Below are 19608 nucleotides of genomic sequence, written 5' to 3'. Positions count from 1 at the left end.
TATACTCGTTTTTAGTTCTGACAACGTATTTGATGAACGAATAAAAACACTCATTGGTTCTCTATCAATAAACTTAATGACGTATCTTTTGCTTTTCTAAATTTTTCCAAAACAATGGAATAGAGCTAAAAAATTCTCTTCACTATCCATTTGTGAATTTGTAAAAATGACAATCTACTACTACACTATTGTCTCCTGTTTGGTATTTATATGCATTTCTTATATGAAGAAACCACTATAGGCCCACACAATTTTCTAGGCTGGCCATTTGTGAAGAAACTGCTATAGGGGTGTCGCGATTTTTTTATTGTCAAATTCTTTTAGAAACCGTTACAGAGTGTAGCAGTTTTTCTTGACATGCGTTCCAACATAAATCGTTACATTTTGTAATAGTTTACGTGTAATCCAGAAATCACCTTACTCTCTCGCGGTTTTTATAGTAATATAAATGTTGTATTTATGTCTGCAATATTCAAAAGTTATATTCTGCTAATTATGGTTGTCAAATATTTTAATTAAATAACTTGTTTTTTTTATTAAAAATTAATCTGTCTAGTAAAAACTAAAATAAGAAAAAAAAGAAATTGTTAAAGAGCTATTATCACTGTATTATCGCTGTATTAAAGAAAATCGCCTTAAATAAGATTCGGCTTAGGTTCGCCAGAAGAGTTGCAGCACTGGACGTGAAGGTAATGACAAAGTAACACAACTAGATTTGATTAAATTTTATTTGATAGTTATTTTATGGACTAAGTACGATTTTGATCTCTAAGATATAGGTCGAAAATTTTTTTCATTTTGAACCGTTTTGCATGTAAAATCGTTTCTAAGATTTAACTTGGTTTAAAATCGTCCTTGCCTTAGGAATAAAAATCGTACAGAAGTTACGACAAAAACAAAGACAAAAATGGATCGTAGATAACTTTTTTTTCTTCTTTTTTCTTCTTTCTTTTCCTCTTCTCCTTTTGTAGGAAGAGCAAAAATATTCTTTTTCTCCTTTTTTTTATTTTATAATTTTTTTGTTATGAATAATAATTTAGTCTAAAATTTTAATATTTAAATAAAAAAGATAATTTTAAATTTTGATTTTAAATTTAATTTTAAAGATAATTTTGTATATAAAAAAGATGAAAAATAAAAAATTTTAACTTATATTTTATATTTTAGATACCAAAATCGTAGTTATTGGTGAATGGTCAATGTGTTTCTCTGATCTTTTGCGATTTTGTCCCTTCATAGCGAGCACTCTCTCCTGTTATACTAAAATGTTTGTAATTAGTGTTAAGTCAAGCTACCATGGCTATTGACTACTTCAATTATTGCTAAAGTTATACAGGTATGAGCTGGTAAGCATTTACAATTAAATTAATGTTAGAAATAGAGATGGACAACTAGAATTTTTAGTTTGTGTAGATAATTTGTCTCTAAACAAAATGAAACATATATATATATATATATATATATATATATATATATATATATATATATATTTTCACATTTTATTCATCAATTTAGTTTTCTTAATCTGCCTCTTTATTATTTTATGCTAATCTTGTAAATTAAGATTTTTGTTATTTTTGATAGTATAGACTTTGCCATTAAAAATATTTATTGGTGAATTTTTTTGTCTAATAAAAACTTGCAACAAAAATATTGACGGAATTCAAAATTTACATAACGGTAACTTGATGTCATTTACTGTCGAAATTTTTTTGACGTTAACTGTGGCGCCAAACGTGAAAACTTTGCGTCTGATTATCATTGAATTTTTCTGACGGTAAAATTGACAGTAGCTCCAATTTTTTATTTTTTAAAAAAATAAAAAATTATTACCCATCAGAAAAATTCTAATGGTAAATTCGATGACAATGGCAATTTTTTTTCTATTTTTTATTTTCAATCTATAATAGACCCCGAAAATTAATAATCTATAGTTAACTCCCAATAAATAAAATATAAATTAATAATTTATCTGAATAGAGTAATTTATATATTATGTGAAAGATCATACATACAGTATAAAAAAACACGAAAGAAATAAAAAAAATACATAAGATAGAACTAAGGCTAGCATACGTTGTAATTATATGATCTAACTATAATAAAGTTTAAATATACAACAAGCTAGTTAAACTATATTTAGGTTAACCTTATTCAAAATCACCATCTTTTTTATCTAGTTCATCATCCTCCTTTTCTGAGGTAATTTCCTAATCATCAAACTCTTCTTCTTCTTCTTCTTCTTCTTCTTCTTCTTCTTCTTCAAAATTATCGTCCTCTAGTGGTAGTGTGTCGTCATTTTTCCTAAGGTCAATGATATCATCATTCATAACAGCTGACCTAAGGGTGATCGGATCATCCGTATCAACCACCATTATATTTTCGAAGGAGTTGGGTCATCAATTTGGTAAGGTTGCTGACCCTCTGTCCCATCAGACTCTATGCGATCTCTTGACTTAGTCTTAACCACAACAACCAAACTAGACTTGCATGACTCCGGATAAGACAAATAGTATACATGTCGTGTATTTTGAGGTAGAATATAAGGATCGTAGTGCATATATTTTCTAGTTACATTTATTTTAGTGATATTGTAGTCCTTGTGCTTTCGTGTTTCCTGTTACAAACTTGGATCATACCATTCATATATAAATACGCATACCTTGTACGAAGTGTGACAAAAATACTCTAATTGAATTATATTGTGCAACATACCATACCAATCAGAATGACCACCATTCCTACAAACCCAGACTCCGGTGTTATCTATTTTCTTTTCCATCGATCGTTGTAAAGAATGGAACCGATATCTATTAACATTGTATATTGGGTATGATGAGTTTGAAAAACTTGAAATTATTGTGATGATCAAACATTATTAAAAATATTCATTACAAAATTATTAATTTGATTTTTTATTCCAATTGGTTGATTAATAATTTTGTTAATGTGCAGATTTTGTTATTGGGCACAAGTAACATAAGCCCAAAATGTTAAGGAAATATTCGGCCTTTGGTACAAAAATGTTTCAAACATTGTGGTTGAATTATTCTTGTATTGCAAATGATAATTGGGCCAGGAAATTAATATGAAGCCCAAAATAAATCCCTCTTGGTCTAACAAATTGGTTGGTTCGAATTGAAAAAAGAAAGAAAGGAATTGGAGCATGATGAGTTCAGTTACCTACTTCCTTTGTAGAATGGAATTCAAAATTAAATTGATTTAATTACATGCATTGGTAACAAGAAAGAGAAAATTAAAAGTGATTTGATTGCTTTCAATGAGTCCACACATTACTATGCATAGGAAAAAAGAAATGGGATTTAATTTGTTTTAATTCCATTCATTGCATCCAAAGCTTTTTCTCTCTTCTCTCTCCTCTTTCTCTTTGCATTCGGTCATATCAATAGGAAAGAAGGAAGAGTAAGTTATCAGAAGAGAAGTTTAGTAACAGTAAAGCTATGAAGAAGGAAGAGGCTAGGATGATGATGGCCTTGAGAAAAGAAGATCTAAAGCATGACTGTGGCTGAGATTTTTGCCATAAAAGGAAAGGTGTGAAGAAGAAGCTTCAAATTCTTCATACCAAATGTAGAAGCAATCGGCTCGGTCAGAGATGAAGATCTCTGAGATGAAACTCGTTTCCATTTTTGTTCATCCATCACAGAAGGTAGCTATTGTAGCTACGTGGAGGAAGAAGCAAAAATGGAACAGATGGAGCTTTCAAGGATCAAGAGTTCATCAAGGGTCAGAAATCTTTCTTGGAGATAAAGTCAAGATAGAAGGCTCAGATTGATGAAGCTTGATGAGAAGGGGTGAGAGAGAGGTACTTGCATGTTGATTTGCTTTCGATTTTTCCTCTCTCTTCTCTCTGTCCGAACCGGCCTTGTGATGGAGAAGATGTTGGTGGCTTGGTTGAACCGGTTTCAACCTTGGAAGCTTCCCCTTCTATAATAAGGGTGAACAGCCAAGGGTTGAAGCAATGAGAGAAAACACAGAGTTCTCATAACTACCCTAAGCTTACAGAGTTCTTCTCCTTCAATGGGTTTTATTTTGTATTCTTTTCTTTAGTTTTGTCTGTCTGAGTCTCATGGTAAAAGACAAACAGAGTGAGGTTTGTAAGAAAAAGTCAGTGAGAGAAAAAAGACAGAGAGTACAAAATTAAAGAAAAAGCCATAGATGTCTGAGAGTTCCTTTGTACATCTGTGTTGTGTTTCATGATCCTGTGGGGATTCCCTTGCAAGTTGGGTTAGCACTTTGCGGTTGAAAACTTGGTAGGTGATAAAGTCAAGTTCAATTTTGGGGATAGACTCTAGACTTGTCCCATATAGGAATTGGTAGTTCCTAGGGAGGAATTGGTGTATGTAATTTGTTGATTATAGTGAAATTCCGTCACTGTTGTGATGGAGACTGGATGTAGGCTGCATTGCACTTAGCAGCTGAACCAAGATACTTCTGGGTGTGATTCTCTCGTTCTCTTCTACTCCATTTCTGATTCTGTTGCGTAGGAGATAAAATTGAAAAATATCTCCTAACCGGTTACGAGACAAAAAGAAAATGTCTCTTGACTAGTTACGAGACAAAAACAGAAATATCTCCTGAAGCTATCTTAAAGGGCAGAAAGTAATACTCAGCAAAAAAGGGGCTAAGATTCAACCCCCTTCTCTTAGCCACTGATTACCATCAACCCCGAAAATTAATAATCGATAGTTAACTCCCAATAAGTAAAGTATAAATTAATAATTTATCTGAATAAAGTAATTTATATATGATGTAAAAGATCAAACATACAGTATAAAAATACACGAAAGAAATAAAAAAAAACCATAAGATAGAACTAAGGCTAGCATGCATTGTAATTATATGATCTAACTATAATAAAGTTTAAACATACAACAAGCTAGTTAAACTATATTTAGGTTAACCTTATTCAGAATCACCATCTTCTTTATCTAGTTCATCATCCTCCTTTTCTGAGGTAATTTCCTGATCATCAAACTCGTCTTCTTCTTTTGTCTCTATCGACCTCCTCTTCTTCTTCTTCTTCTTTAAGATTATCGTCCTCTAGTGGTAGTGTGTTGTCATTTTTCCTAAGTTCAATGATATCATCATTCATAACAGCTGACCTAAAGGTGATTGGATCATCTGTATCAACCACCATTATATTTTCGAAGGAGTTGGGTCATCAATTTGGTAAAGTTGCTGACCCTCTGTCCCATCAGACTCTATGCGATCTCTTGACTTAGTCTTAACCACAACAACCAAACTAGACTTGCATGACAATCCAGATAAGACAAATAGTATACATGTCATGTATTTTGAGGTAAATATAAGGATTGTAGTGCCTATATTTTCTGGTTACATTTACTTCAGTGATATTGTAGTCATTGTGCTTTTGTGTTTCCTGTCACAAACTTGGATCATACCATTCATATTTAAACACGCATACCTTGTACAAAGTGTGACAAAAATACTCTAATTGAATTATATTGTGCAACATACCATACCAATCAAAATGACCACTACTTGCATTCCTACAAATCCAAAGTCCGGTGTTATCTATTTTCTTTTCCATCGACCGTTGTAAAGAATGGAACCGATATAGCTTGTGCCCTTATTCATTGGGCAACAACTAAGTGTAACTAGTTTCTAATCTGTTATGTCAGATATAAAGATACTGGCATATTCTCAAAATTAATGTAAAAAATTGTTCAGTGATATATCAGGATTTGTTTTCTGAAATAACCTATGATACAATATGATAAATAATGAAATTTCAATGTACTGAAGTTTTGCTTAGATGAAGAAGTTATTATCTGACTAATTGCAATATTTACGAAGACTTAAAAAATTAACCTTATATAGGGTTTTTTATCATACATCCACAGATGATGGATGAGAATCATTTTGCAATAAAAATTCTAGAATTCAACCAACAACGCAACTTATTAAAATTTTTAGAAAATTCGGTACAATTTTTTCTAAAATTAGAATCTCTCACCAAATCCGATTATCATTTTCTCACCAAGCATATTTTAAAGAATGTAAATGAAACTTCGGCAGAGAAAACAGCTGCAAGCATATACTAGAACAAATACGCATTTAATAAAATATCAAATCTTAGTCATTCTAGTGTGGAACCCCTTATAACTCCATAATTTTTCAGCCAACAAGGATTTCGAGAAGGAATCACTACACAACCTTTTCCCACTTCGATCCTAAAACTCTATTATAGAAAAAATAAGTCTAGCATAAAACTTCAACAATTCAATAAATTTAGAGATAGAAAACTAACTTGGAATACGACTGCACAGACTAATAAAAAAGTAAACTCCAATTGATCTCAGGTAAAATAGCACCATCCTAATAATAAAAAGAACAACTTATTAGGTTTACAAAGTAAAGACTACATCAAAAACTATTTTGCAATTAATTAAAACATAATTTTAATTTCACCAAGTTAATAACACGCATAACAAAAAAGATATAAATTGAATGTAATTGGAAAAAATTCATTCACTAAGCTCAAATAATAAAATCTTCGATTAGCTCAAGCACTGTTAATACTCAAATAAAATCTTTCAACAGATCAAGAACTCTTAATTTTACCGTACCACAACCTACATTAACATTATATAATTTATAACCACACTAAATTAACATAACAAATCATAATCACATGCTTCATTAAATAAAATTAATCAATAATTCAATAAAATACCTAACAAAACCCTAAACTTACAAATAAAAAATATGAAAACATAAAAACAATTATAAAAAAATTACTTCAGATGGTGGTGGCAAGATCGTAGAAATGTAGTGATGACAGGAGGTGGCAGTGACGGTGACATGGTGAGAACCTTCGACGGAAAGGGACACCAACAGCGACGGCAGCAGCGACAACTTCAGCAGCAATGACAACAACATCCAGTGGTGGCAACAGCGGCAACTCTAGGTGGTGGCGGTGGCAACAGCTTCAATGGAGCAGCGGATAGAAGAGAGAGAAAAAGAAGAGAGAGAGAGAGAGAGAGAGAGAGAGAGAGAGATTTCGTAGAAGTGATGGGAAAAGGTTTTACGTTTGAATTTTATCCAAATTTTACCGTTAGATTTATCAATGACATTCGTCGTTATTTAAACAACGCATTTCACTAAAACCTGTTATCATCGAAAAATTTTGTCGAAAAATCCCACGGTAAAATTGGTACAAATAAAATAAAATTTCATGTCACACCTTACAGTAGGATTTAGGGAGGAAATTTATAATCCGATGGTAATATTTTTGAAAGACGAATTTCTCATTCGAAACCGTCGATAAAACCGACGCTAAATCTGTTGATAAAGTCCAATATTAAGTTCAACGGTATTCAACGTCTTTCTTGTTTTCTAATTATGTATAAATTTATTAATCATCGAAATTTAATATAAAATAATGTTAAGTTAACATTTAGTATGTTATAATTCGAAAATGTTTAATAACAAAAAAAATAATAAAAAATAGTCAAAATTTATTTTATTTAATATTTATCATTAATTATTATAATAATTAATAAATATTAAATAAAATAAATTATGAGGCATTACCGATTATAATTTATGTCTCAATCACGTGATAGTTAAAAATTTCAAACTCTTCTTATTAGATTGTTTTTAGAAAATATATCTTACACAAATTACTTTCCATCTTGAACTAATCTTAAATTTCTCTTTTTCCACCCTTTTTTGTTTTTATTTAATGCTGCAAATCAAAGACAACATATTAGATTACCTAGCATTACCTTATTTAATTACAACGCAACAAACCATACATATATGTATGTAAACAACTAATAATATTCTTGCTTATTCCAATAATACATGATGAAATCCAGAAACATCTCAATTCTCCTCCCTTGATCTCCTTGCAATTCTCTGAATTTCTCAGGTTTTCGATGAATTATTCAAGCCGTAATAAACTTAGTAGTGTTGATCATGGTGAGTGGGGAATCTTGAGAGGTTGAAAACCATGGAATAAACTTGCTTGCCACACTTTCTTAATACCAAGTATGGTGTATCCACATTCGTCAACATCCCATCCTTCTAAGGCATGAACTATTCCACCTATACGCCAAGCACTTAGTACTCTTCTTGGAAGCCAATTCTGCAACGTAACACATTAATCTATTTTTAGAATATATTAATGTGACTTAAAACATTAATAATTAATTTGTTCATCAAATAAAGAAAATTTTATATGTAGTCTAACTAATTGCTTTTCTCCAAAATTGTTAAAATTGTGCATAAATATGGGAAAAAATAAAATAAGTCAATAAATATAACTTTTGAATTTATCTATGGAAAAATGACAGATTTATTAAAATTTGGCCCGCACTTAGCCAACAAAAGGAAAATGAGTGATTCTCCACCATTAGATAAAATCTCACACCATTAAATATACTATTGATAACTAATTGATGGCTACAACTCCCAAAATCTACTGGCCCCTAACACTCCTCTTTATCTATTATACACGCACAAAATAATGATCTAATTAACTATTTTATACACACGCACGCCAAAAAAATGTGAATAATGGAGTATTATTGTACCAACCTCGCAAGAGTGCAAATTCATGAATTTAGGAGGAACAGTCATTGCTGGTGTAAAATGGAAGTAGCAATCTTTTCGGAATTTCTTTGGAGGGAAATGAGAAAAAGGAATGAATAATGATCCTTTTGATGCACTCATTTGCTCATCTTCATCCCATCCATCTCCAACGATCCATATCTACACAATAATGAAATTTCATCATCATATCACTTCATTCAAATTAATTATTTAATGGGATATATTATTATTATATTCTTTCTTTCCTATATATGAAGTAAGTTATTTTTTCAGTCTACAATTTTAATTTGTCCAAAATATAAGTCGCTTGTTTGGTTCAAAATATTATTTTAATATTATTCATTCATAACGTTATTATTAGTTATAGTATATCTAATATATGAGAACTAACCATTTATTTTAAGGTGAAAATATACGAATTTGACTTGTTCTAAAAATATTGTTGAAAGTAATTATTAAAAATTTGTGTGTGAAAAATACACAAAGCATGTAAAGATTAAAAATTTCAACTAAAATTTTTTATAACTATTGTAACCATTTTTATTAAGGTTATTTACTTGTCCATAATTTATAAAATAAAATTTTAAATTTTATAAAAATGCAGCGTATTACTTATATGCTCCTATTTTTTTTTAACTAAAGTGAGAGTCCAACACGGTATATAACGATTATATCACATGATAAATCGTTGAAACCTCTAACAAATTATCACTTGTGTGCTTTGTCATATTAAGAGTTCGTTTGGGTGATTTTTTTTAATTTTGATTTTTTTATAATATCTTTTAACAAAGTAAAATAATTTTATATTTGAATATCTCATATAAAAATATTTTTTTATTTATCAATTATGTTTATGTACAACAACATAAAAATATTTTTTTTTATTTATTGTGTCAAAAATATTTTTTTAAGTAAATTTTTTTTTAAAAATTAATTATAACTTCTAATAAAAATTTTTTATTTTTTTAATATTTTATTTTTATTATTAAAAATTTGACAAATACACTAAAAGATGAAAAGGATTTTTTTATTTAAAAAAAATGTTTTCGACAACTTAATAATACCCAAACAAAAAAATTTGTGAATTACAATAATTTAATATGAGAAAGCCATTTAACATATTTCTCTGCTAAATCACAAAAAGTTGTGACGATTCAATTTACTCTAAAATGATACCCCCTATGTAGGGTACAACGATTTACATGAAAATTGTAAATGGTATTATCCAACAACGATTTATATGTTAAAAAAAAAAAAGAAAAAAAAAACCAAAATATAGCCCAATTAAAATCAAAATATTCATGTAAAATTTTATCCTAAACAATTTATTTAGGTGATTATCCTTTAATATACGAATTTTATCAACAAGAGTACAAGACTATTAACTAACTACTACTTGGTGCATGGAGTATTATTTTACGGAAAATAATTGAAATTAGTTAGCAAAAGCTTTTATGATTTTATTATTATGAAATATATATGGATAAATAAACCTTTGGAGTATTGATTGGTGAAAGAGTAAAGCGTCCTTTGGATTTTGTGACTCTCTGTTGAAGCATCTTCAGCTCTTCCTTATGCAATAAAGCTACCTGCTTGCAATTCGGTCCATCATTAGTGATGAAATTATAGGAACATTTCAAGTGAATTTAAGAACGGTTAATTAAAGTATCCGAAATAATTTTCATATTTCATGAGAATATATAATAAAACTTTAGTTTGAATAATATACCTGAATATTTCTTCGGCATAGAGCATTGGCAATGGCAAATGAAACCTTGTTAAAGTTGCCACGAAGTAAAACTTGATTTGTCCCTTTGGGAATGCTGTTGAGAACAATTGCAGCAGCTAAGCTACTACCATCAACAATCTTTATCTTCAACTTTGGGAATTTTCTTATATAAAGTTCACCATGTGCATTAAGTTCTTCTCTCTGCATGCATCAAAATAAAATTGCAATCCAGATAATATTGTTTATTTGTTTTTCATGATCTAAAATAAAATTATGTATTTTATAAATACACTAATGTACGGAATTTCTATTGAAATCATATTGAAATAGCCGAATGCTTAAATTAAAAGCATGTTGTTTCAATGTACTTATTTACCAATATTTTTGATTGGTTAGTTCAATATTTAGTTTTAAAAGTATTTGATTTTCATTCCTATAAAAGTTTATTTTAGTATACTTCTAATTATTTCTTATTAATATTTAATTTTAAAGGACCATAAACTATCATTTTAATGGGTTTTAAAAACCAAATTATCATAAGATTTAGAGATTTAAAGAAAAAAAATATTAGTTCGGTACAGGGACGAAAAAACAACAAGTATTGGTAAAATCAATAAAATAGTTTAAAAATTAAGAGATTGGATCCAAACCTAAAAAGTAAAAGCTTATTTGATTTGTATTTTTTTTCTTTTTTATTTTTAAAATTTCATAGAAAAAATAAAAAATAAGAAATAAAAATAAAAAATAGAATTTTATTATTTTTACTATTATTTTCTATCTCTTTTCAGAAAGTTCTAACAACAAAAAAGTTAAAACAAAATAATCTTTGGCAGAGACAAAATTAAAATTAACATTTGTTTCAGAAATAAAAGCATATTTAGGCTATATAAATAGAACTAATTTTTAAAATAAAAGGAGGAAATGAACTAACCTGATTTAGAAGTCCTAGACTTATTACCTTCGCACCACCTAACTCAGCTTCCATTATTGCCTCTTCAATTAAGTTGTTCAATGTTCCACTTTGCCATCTTAGGAAATACTACAACACAGGTCATGTGTCACATGCAATCACTTGGATAATTGCAAAAGAAAAAGTTTAGAAAGTTATTTAATTTAAAAAAAAACCAATATTATGCAAATTTTGCCCTTCTCTCTTTATTTTTGTTGACTACAAAGAAAATTATATATGTTTTTAATTGTTTGAACAAAAAAGTTTATTCACTTGTTGCATTAAGAAAAAATCCAAAAATTTATCGATTGCCAACTTATTTTAGCAATTATTAAAAATCTAAAAACGAACCAATTGAACTATAAATTGGTCACTTATCTTATTAGTGACAGATTTGAAGCTAAATAAATCAGTAGTGCTATAAGGTAATACAATTTATTCTTTTTGTTCAGCACTTAGTCATCATATTGTTGATGTTAAGAAAAAAGTTCAAATATACTAGTAAAATGTATATGCTAACTAAGATTGTTGGCTAATATAATATAAATAAAATTATTAGTCCCTAAGTTTTCTTCTAAATAAATTGTCATCCAACAATTTTTTTTGGTAGTAAATTGAATATCCCAAAAGCGAGAAACAATCTTACTTGTATTTTAAATCTGGGTATAACCCAGGATTGCAACTTGAGATTTTGAAAGTTGTTGGTTTCTAAGAGAAAGGCACGACCATGGAGGCAAGTAGTGATTAGCATAGAACAGAATGTGAAGGGCCACATCAAATGGAGGTACCATTTTGATGCTTGAGGGTTGGAGGCTAAGGAAGCAACCCCTAACCGCAGCTGATAAATGGAATCAAGTGTTGTTAAGTGTGTTAAGTGCACCACATCCGCAACCTCCATTGGTTTCTTTAGACATGTTTCGTATATTGTTTCCGTCGATGTATCCACAGTACCATAAATGTAGTCATATATTGGCATGAAAAGTGAGTAATTTGTTCTGAATTTGGTGTGATGCAGCGAGTGAAACCTGTGGAACCACCATTATTGAATAATGAATCCATCTCTTCTTAGTTAGTTAGATTTAATAAGAAGAAATCAAATTAAAATAATTATGATGAATTTGTGGTATACCTAGCACATGTAGAGCTCCAATGTCATTTAAACAATTGATAGATTGAGTTAGGTCATAATATAAATTATATATAAATTAAACTATTTTTTTAACATTCAAAATGTGGCTACATGATAGAATCATTAGTCGTTACTTGACCTAATCCTATTCAACTTCACACAGTTTAGAATATGAATTTAATTTTGATGGACTACGTACATACATTCATCAATTACGTAACGTTACATCAGTAAAAATAATTACTTTTTATGTTAACCGTGTGAATAATTATAAAAAAAACAGATGTGATTATACAACTGTGTAAAATACTTTACACTGTCTACGTATCAAAATTAAACTCTTAGAATATACTAAAACTTTAAACTAATTGGTTTGATTTTTCTAGCATATTGTATTTTTGGTAACATAACCATATTCATTAACAATTTGTAGGGATGTAAGGTTATTCAGCTTCAACATTCCATTAGTAAAGTAACTAATAATAACTGTCATTATTTATTGACTAGAAAGAGTCTTGGGAAATAAAACCAACAAATTAAATCAACCAACAAAATAACAAGTACATTTGAAAATAACACACAAAAAAAAGTTAATTTACAATATAACATTTAAAATTTATAATTTAAAATTAAGGATTTAAAATTTAAAATTATTATAATTTAGAGTTTAAAATTTGGATTTCAAATTCAAAAATTAGAATACATAATAAGCGATGGATAGATAATAGTAACTAGTGACTAATAATAGTAAATGAAATTGTGATATTGAAAAAAACAAAAAACAAAAAAATTATTCGTACGTCAAAATTAATTAATAAAATAAGTCACCAATATATTTATATATAAATATACGTGATTTAATTTATTTTTAATATATATTTATATTTTAATATATATTTTAAGAAAAATCTAGAAAACTAGCCATTTTTGTATTTTGTTCCATTACTTAACCATAAAAAACACTATCAAATATCTTCACAAAAACTTCCATGTTATCATTTTGGTGCACATATAATATATTGTTACTAGAAGATATAGAAACTTACGCTGGCGTGTAAGAGAAATACTTTAAGAGAGGAAAGAGGGAGAAGAGTATCTTGGGAAAGAACTCAAAGTTGCAATGACCAAGATTGTTCATGAAATCGATGTATACGATGTAGCCATAAAGCGCAGCAATGGAGGATGTTCTTGTGATCAACGTTGTCATCATTGGTATTGCGAATAGCGTGAAATATGCTAAGTGCTCAGCAAATGGATGCGTAACCGCTGCCAAAACCATTAAAAATCACCAACTAACTACTCTTAATATATTATTAATTCTTCAATATTATTATTATTTCTCTATTACCTGACCTTTATGTGAAGAAATTCTTTCGTATAGGCACCCTTTTAATATAAATTTACACACTTACTCTCGTACGTTCAAACTTTAACAATATGTGTGTATCTTCAAGGAGAAAGAGCATTAGTGGATCCAACTTTGTTAATATTCTTAAATGAATATATAAAGGAATTTAGCAATTAATTAATACAGAAGCTAAGTAATAATTATCAAAGTAAATTAATAGCATCTGCTAAACCAAATTTTTTTATTTTCTAAGATTAAAATCTAAAGAAAATTTATTATAGAAACTAAAACAAAATTCACCTATTTTAAATGACTAAAACGTTATTTAAGCTTGGCGTATAAAGTATATAATTTGAAAAAAAAATCAAAACAATTATATTTTGGTGGGCAAATTCAATTAAATTTCTTTTTCAAATAATATCAGTCAAATTTTAATCTTAAATTTTGAATTTTAAATTTTAAACCTTAAACTTAAATTTTCTAAAAATACTAATATTAATTAATTAAAAATTAATTTTGTTTACTTATTCTAAATAAAATATCCTTGACAATTTCTGCTCATATGACATCATTACAAGATAATAAATGTTATTATATGAAAATAATTAAAAATACCTGTGACCGTTATTGTTTTGCTTGCACACAATAGGTAGTATTTTAATTGGTATGTAATATGCATGCATGGCATGGGAAAGTAAAGAAAATAGCATACATGTGATGGGTTGAGTGACAATGGAAGAATGATGATGAGAGTGATATCGAGTGTAGAGAAAGTGGTGATGAAGTGCTCTGTGAAACCATAGTATATGAACTCCACTGGTCCAGCATGCAATATTGCTGTCATTATTACACCTTTTGTTTTCCACCATGGCAGGTTTGATGCAAATGGAAATATCATGTACCCTATATAGAATAGGATTGCTGTGAATAATATTTGGTCATCCCTGCAAAATATATTTCATCCCCCACACAATCACACTCTAAAAATAATTAAATACTATAGTATAACTTTATTAATTACTTTATAAATAACCTTTAATTATTTGCTAGATATATATTTAACTTTTATATTTTCAAAATTTGTATTTGTATTTTTATAATAATAAATAATAAATTTCAATTAGCTCCTTAATTACTAACTGTGTTTTTGTTCAAAGTATGAAATATTTTTGAAATATTTATTTTTATATTTAATATATATAGGATGATTCTAAAATATTTTAAGAGGAATGTTTAAACGTTGTCAACATTTAGGTATTAATATTTAAAAATGTAGTCTATATTATTCAACTGTTAGACTAAAGAAATTTGGATGATATTTAAATATGATGAGAAAAATAAAAAATTTTACTAATCTTTTAGCATTTTTCATATTTTAAAAATAAATATTTTAGAATTATTTTTTTCTTTAAAATAACATTATTAGTAAGGAGTTAATTAAAACTTTTTCTCTAATATAGAGATTTAATAATAAACTATTAAAAAATAAATACTTAATTAAAAATTTAGTAAAAATATATAGATCAATATATATAAATCTTTAATAATATAAAATTATATTTAATAATATATAATTATTCATTTTTTTTAATCAAATATTGGTTAAATTTTAATAAAAGCGCTGAATCTAAATTTTTTCATGAAAAATTAATACGACAATTTTTAGAGCTTTACTCCTTTTTTTTAATATACCCTATGGAAAATGTAGCAGAGACTTATTAATTGATAAGGAGAAAGTATACAAGTATTTATAGTAGGAGAAAGGAAGAGAAAGATAAAAAGTAAATGATTGAACCAATTGGTTTCTCTGTCAACTTGATCGAACTCAAGGCCTCTATCAACAATCCTGTTGTTTCCCTTGGCAGTTCGGTAGCGAGAGACAGATATCCAGATCTGGTTGTGAAGCATTCTCATGACTATAAATGGTAATACGAGATAGTTCACTGGGTCCCCTCCTTCTTTTGTTGTCAGAGTATACATGCTATGCACCACCCATGGTGTTATAATCACGAACTTCAAAACAGATACATAGGTACGGTGTCAACATCAAAACCTCATGAATGCTTATTATATGTGTTATCATAAATAATGAAACATTAGATTATGAATATAACAAAAATGTACTGTCATAAGGATTGTGGGCTAACCTTTATATATTGATGCCTATTATAGTGGTGTTGATGTACTATTGTTTTTTTTTTTTTTTTTGTTAATCTTAAAAATTGAAGGTAAAAATCCCTAGATACATCTTTAAACCTACTCTCAGTATGTAGATTTTTTCTAAATTTTTCTAAAGATAAAGATTCAAATTCCATATTTTCATCTTTTTTTTTCTTTCTTTTTTATCTCAAGTTAAGTCGACTTCACCTGAAGTTGATATTTGAGAGCCGTTAAATGATTTGACTGATTTGACTAAATTTTCATCTAACGACTATCAGGTATCAACTTCACGTGAAGTCGACTGCACCTGAGTTTCCACCAAAATTGAAATTAGTTATACTTGTAATGATACTTAAATAATTTATCATTTAGGGTCAAAATATAAACACTAATTTGTTACTTGTACATTCTGTATTGTGGAATTGACAACATGAATTCTGTTTAAGGTTAACACGGAAAAAGCAATGACAATAAATCTTTTTCGATCAATAGAATAGTCAACAATTGATTATTAAAAAGATATTCAAAATCACAGATCAAAAATTTTTTTCGTCTCCGACTTTTTTTTCGCTACAAAATAGTCTCGAAAGTTTAACGTAATTTTAAAATCGTCCTTCAGACGAAAATACTCTTCCCCCTTCTTCCCCAAAATCAACTAGAAACAGAGGTGCAGAGGCACAAGCAAAAACAGAAACAAAAGCGGAATTAACGACGATCAAACAACAACAACTAAAAGAACAACAACAATAACAATGGATAATGAAATCAGAATAACAATAAAAACAGAACCATAAGAAAAAACAAAAACAGAAGCAGGCTGAAGCAGAAAACAAAAGTAGTAGAATAACAAAAACAGAACCAGAAACAAAAATAAAAACAGAAGCAAGCAGAAAGCAGAAAACAGAAACAAAAACAAAAATGCGGTCTCCCTCAGTGCTTTCGTTCTTCTCTTCTCTTTCTCTCCACTTCTCTGTGTCTTTCTCCCTCTGCTCTCTCCTCTCTTGCCGTTAGTGTGAGTGTGTACTGAGAAAGAAAGGAAACGGCGAGATCTGGCGGTGAAGAGTAGCAGCGAGGAAGCAGCGGCGGCAGCGAGGAGATTCTCTACCTTCTCTTTCCCCTTCCCCCTCTTGTTCCCTGGAAACGATCCCCCAAAAGCGCGACCTTCCCTTCTCCCTTTTTCCGTTTTCTTTTTTTATATATATTTTTTAGTTAGGAGTAATTTGGTAATAAAAATAAAAAATTTGGTAAAAATAACGATTTTAAAACAAACTGAAATCTTCGGGACCATTTTGTAGCGAAAAAAAGGGCAATGACTAAATAAATTTTCAGTCTTTACGTTAGGGACCAAAATCGTACTTAACCCTAAAATTAATTTAGAATATTGAATTTATAATTTAATATTTAAAATTTAGGATTTAGGTTTAGAGTTTAAAATTTAAAAATTTAAGGTTTAAAAGTTAAAAATTAGAATTTAAAATAAATAATTTATGTGATTGCTGGTGACAGGTGGCCAGTGGTGGTCGACAGCAGTACGTGGTCAAAGTCTGTGAGACGGTGGCTGACGGTAGTGGTAAGTGGTGGAAGGAAAAAGAGAAAAAGAGAAGAAGGAAAAGAATAATTAAAAAAAAATTGTAAATGAGTATATAATAATAATATTTATTCGTTCTATTAAATTATTGAATTTGACTCCACAATAATTGTTTACTCAACTTTTAGTACTTAATAGTCAGTTTAAGAATTTTATATTAGATGTTTATTAGAATGATCAATTCTCAATTTAAATAAGATTAGTATTCTTTTTTAAAAATGAATTCAAAAGATATTATTTATCTTTTTTTTAAATTAATTTTAGTTTTTCCTGTAAGAACTATATTAATTAAAAGAATTTTTTTAACTATAAATATCATTGAGAATTGACTTTTGATTGTATGAGAAGTGAATTTTTACATAATTGTTTATATATATATATATATATATATATATATATATATATATATATATATGAGACATTTCAGTTGTATTGTTAAAAAAAATTATTCAATTGTTTTTAAAATATGAAACTTAAAAAATAGAATTATAAATTATATATTATTGTTTAAATTATTATTTTAGTGTTTTAATTTGTAAATTATATATTTTGAAGATTAATTATATTTTATAATAACAAAATATAATTATAACAATAATTATGCTATATGTACATAAAAAGTAACTTCCCATATAGAATACATATTGAAATATAAAATACATATTAAAAATACATATTGAAATATAAAATACATATTAAAAATGAATTAAATAATAAATATATTTATACACAAATACATAATGGTTAATAAACAATTTTATAGCTAAGTTTTATACAATATAATATTTTTATTATAAAAATTATTAGAGTTTATTTATCTTGTATACTAAAAGTACATATTAAGATTACAAATTAAAAATATTTTTATTGGAAATACAAAAAACTTAAGTTTTTAATGTATTTAATTATTTTACAGTTATTAAATGAAAAAATTTAAAACTTTTCATTAATACTAAACTTGTCATGTGTCTTTAAGACACATATTAACTAAACCTAAATTATTATTATATTATATATATTTTGCTTCTACTGTTAAAATTTTATGGATCCGTCACTGATTTAAATGGATTTGTTTGATAGATCAATGTCTGTTCGTTGTTGGCTAAAATTGACAGCAACGACCATGTATGTTGATTTTCTAACATGGTTGATAGCTAAAATATTGATGTAAAATGTTATATTTTTAGATATCATGCAATACTCGATGAGAAACTATATATAATTTATTTCAATAAATTCACTTTGAAGTAGGGATAGCATAATTTATAAAAATAAAAAAAATTAATCATACAGTAGAGAAGACTAATGAGATTAAAACATGAATGTGGTAAATTACTTAGGTTATATATTCATTAGAGTTATAATAATGTAAAGTTTAATTATTCTGTTAATATTTATAGTTTTGCAAAATTTTTAATTAGGTTTCTATACTTTTTTTTTTTAATTGAATTTTTGCACTAATTTTTTTGAATTAGGTCCCTCTTAGTAGTAATTGACTTAATTTTATAGGGACCCAACTAAAAAAAAAAATTCGTGCAGAGACCTAAATAAAAGAAAAAAAAAAGTATAGGGACCAAATTTAAAAAAATTGGTGTAAGAACTTAATTAAAAAAAAAAATACAAAAACCTAATTAAAAATTTTATAAAATTATAGGAACCAATAGAAAAAAAAAAGTATAAATGAAAAGGAAGATTAAACATTAAGGTAAACCAAAATAAACCTAGCTAAGCTAATATATATTGAAGCAATGCAATAATAATAAATAAATAAACCTTGAAATTTCCAAGAGGCTTCCAAGGCCAATCAGTAAGAATGCCTGGTTTGGAAGCCATTTTAATTTGTATGTGAAGAGATCTATATGTCTGGTAGTAATGTACAATGCATTATATGTATGTGAAGATCTACTTATATATATATATAGTTTTGAATGACTAAGGTGTTCAACTCCAAACTATTTTCCATTAATTGCACAACTGCTACCGAATACTGCTGTTACGTTTGGGAAATAGTAGTTACTGGTTAGTACTATACATCCAAGAATTACATGCAAATAAAATAATAAGTTCAATTATTGTCGTTTTCTTCTATCAAAGAAAAAAAAAA

At 27.9% G+C, this 19608-nt stretch overlaps 1 pseudogene; it reads right to left on the bottom strand.

The window, feature by feature from the left end:
- Positions 1-7671: 7671 nt before the first annotated feature.
- On the bottom strand, positions 7672-19384 carry LOC112754081 (very-long-chain aldehyde decarbonylase CER1-like; annotated as a pseudogene).
- Positions 19385-19608: the final 224 nt, after the last annotated feature.

This window comes from Arachis hypogaea, chromosome 16 (assembly GCF_003086295.3).
Source record: "Arachis hypogaea cultivar Tifrunner chromosome 16, arahy.Tifrunner.gnm2.J5K5, whole genome shotgun sequence".
Taxonomy (NCBI): Eukaryota; Viridiplantae; Streptophyta; class Magnoliopsida; order Fabales; family Fabaceae; genus Arachis; species Arachis hypogaea.
This window is presented reverse-complemented; position numbering and strand designations above follow the sequence as displayed.